At 46.8% G+C, this 2,792-nt stretch overlaps 1 pseudogene; it reads left to right on the top strand.

Moving 5' to 3' along the window:
* The first annotated feature begins 504 nt into the window (after nt 1-504).
* Nucleotides 505-2,255, top strand: LOC107185034 (annotated as a pseudogene).
* The last annotated feature ends 537 nt before the right edge of the window (nt 2,256-2,792 follow it).

Here is a 2,792-nt window from a genome sequence, read left to right as displayed (position 1 = left end):
TCTGGTGAACTGGGAGCGCAACCCGGCTTGCATTAAAGACTCTTTGCTTTTGCATCGGACTGACTGGCTCCCTGGGGGTCTTGGGAACTTTGAAATCTGGGCACAACAGAAAACTGGTACAAGGTTTTTCCTCTGGGAATCCAGAGGCTGTGCATACAGGAAATGTGAGCACTGTTGAGAGCCTTGGTTTCCTATGGGGCCGCTCTACCAGTACGTGGACCTCAACAGGCAAGCCAATCCTATCTTGGAACCACATATGACTTAGATTGTGCTTGGTTTCTGACCAGGAGTACTCTATATCCCTTATGGTAATGTGGCGTTAAATACAGGAGAGGGTGACTAGAAGACTGACATCAGCTAATGGCTAGAACTCTTCTTGGAAGCTCCTACTGACTTCCACAGAGAAGGAGGGCTGAGCAGACCTCAGCTTCTCACTTTTCCTAGCTCCTGGAGGATCACACTGACTGAAGAGAGTTGCCTTCGGACAGACACCTTCACTGCACAATGGCCTTTGCGGCTTCCGTGGCCGAGCTAAAGGCAGAGGCCAGCTGCCCCATCTGCCTGGATTATCCAAGAGACCCAGTGACCATTGAGTGTGGACACAACTTCTGTCATTCTTGCATCCACCAGTGCTGGTTAGGTCTACAGGGCATCTTTCTCTGTCCTGTCTGCCTCCACCACTGCCCTGATCAGAACTTCAAGAGAACTTCAATTATGTCACATGACTGATATTGTTAAGCAGATTCCCACCATGAGGAGAAAAAGGAAAAGGCAAGATAAACCCCAGTGTAAGAAGCACCAAGAGTTTCTGACCCAGTGCTGTGAGACGGATCCAGAGCAACTTTGTCCCCAGTGCACGATCTTATCAGACCATCAGGATCAGCCCTTGATACTCATTGAGGAAGCTGCAGCTAGTCACAGGAAAAAGCTCAAAGGGTACATTGTGCCCCTGATGCTATACCTTAAAGATGCTGAAACAGTATATGAAAACCCAGTTGCAGAAACTTTGAAAGTGAAGACAAAGATGGAAAACTGGTGGTAGGGATTGGATTATGAATGTAAAGAACTTAAGTGTTCCTTGGAAATAGAGAGACATTAAATTAATGGCAATCTACTTTATAGAAGAGAAGGATGTTGAAAAAAATAACTGAAAATGAAAGGCAAATTTTATACTATATATTCAGGCTAAACAATCTGTTAAGTGAAATAACAAAGAAGTATTTGCAGACAGATGTGGATTTACTCACAGGTATTGAATGTGGAAAGCGGCTACAGCGTTTGGACAGGTTCAAACCTCAGACTGATGAGAGGGCACAATCCTCTTGTGGCAAAGTCACATAAATACAAGTCCCAGGGTGGAGGGCAAAGCCCTCCCAGCATAATTATAGCCAAAGGCTATGGTTGTATGTAAGCTTGACCTCATAGTCTGACCTTGTAGTCCTAAGCAGCTGAGGGATTTGGGCTGTGGGAGGTGCAGCAAGTGCTGCCAAAACAAAGCTTGATAGAGTTCAGAGATTTACAACAGGAAAGAAGTAGATTTGAAACTCCCAAGAATATTGCACCTACTGATGATGTGTTGTTGCCATGGTAATCCTGCTCCGTATGAGAGGAAGGGCAGGTTCAGACATCTGGTGTATGTGCATGGCTGGGGAGCCAATGGGGCGAAGCTACCGTCTGTGGATTATGACTAAACGCCTCTGAGTTAGAATCCCGCCCCAGAGTAACTATACGGCAGTGCTGAGGGCCTCCACTGGCCTCAGATAGCTGGTCCCCCGTTGTGCCTCGGGACCGGGGTCCGGTGCAGAGAGCTCTTCATCCTGGGAAACAGGGTTGCAGCTGGAAAGGGAGCCGCCCCCTCACCCTTCACACAACGCACATTCGTGGGGAACCTGGTGCTAAACCATTCATAGACAACCTGCTTTTAGGTCAGGGTTTCATACGAAGCAGAGCAGCTCCCTCGCTGCGATCTATTGAAAATCAGCCCTTGACCCAAGGGTTTGTAAAAACAAAACAAAACAAAATAAAAAACACTGTAAACATCTTGACCACTCCTTTGTTTTGCTTTGTGTGATGACTACAAAATAAAGATTCAGCTTATAGGCTGTGTCATTGTGTCCTCATCCAGGCACAGTGCCACCTGGACCCAACTATATTCTTTTGTCTGTTTTCTTTAATCCCTTTCCGCCCCTTCCTCAGGTTCACCACTGGCAGTGCTGGACACAGTTCATGTGGCGCCCAATGTGGGGCTTGAGTAAGAAAACTACAATTATCAGGTGAAAGGATGGTCTAGTGAAGCGTGCGCAGAAAGCGAAAGTAAGATAAGGAGCTAAATTTAGTAGCAGATGGGTAGAAAAGATGGGTAATTCAAGATCGCAGAAAAAGAACTTATATGTATCTATGCTTAAGGCTATGCTCTGAGCATAGGGCTGTTCTGTAAGGCATCAACAGCTTCTTGATTTGTTGGATTTTGTAAATAAAACTTGCCCATGGTTTGCTGAGGAGGGAACAGTAAATGTGGAGACATGGGAGAAGGTAAGGAAGCAACTTAGAGATCATTATATAGCTGAAGTTCCAGAGAAAAGTCCTATCCCTACTTTCAGTCTGTGGTCCCTGATTCGGGACTGCCTAGAGCCCACTCCTGAAAGGGAGTGGGTGAATGTGGCCGGGGAACTAAGACAGATAGTGGAGGGTTTCCAGAGGCTTACGACTCCCCCTATACCATCAGTGCCTCCACTGCCTCCTCTGGTCCCTGGGGCTACAGCTTCTGTGGGGGAGAGCCCTATGGACAATGT

The sequence above is a fragment of the Myotis davidii genome, unplaced genomic scaffold (genome assembly GCF_000327345.1).
Source record: "Myotis davidii unplaced genomic scaffold, ASM32734v1 scaffold2989, whole genome shotgun sequence".
NCBI classification, from domain to species: domain Eukaryota; kingdom Metazoa; phylum Chordata; class Mammalia; order Chiroptera; family Vespertilionidae; genus Myotis; species Myotis davidii.
Note: the sequence above shows the minus strand (reverse complement) of the source record. Positions and strands in the feature narration are given on the sequence as shown.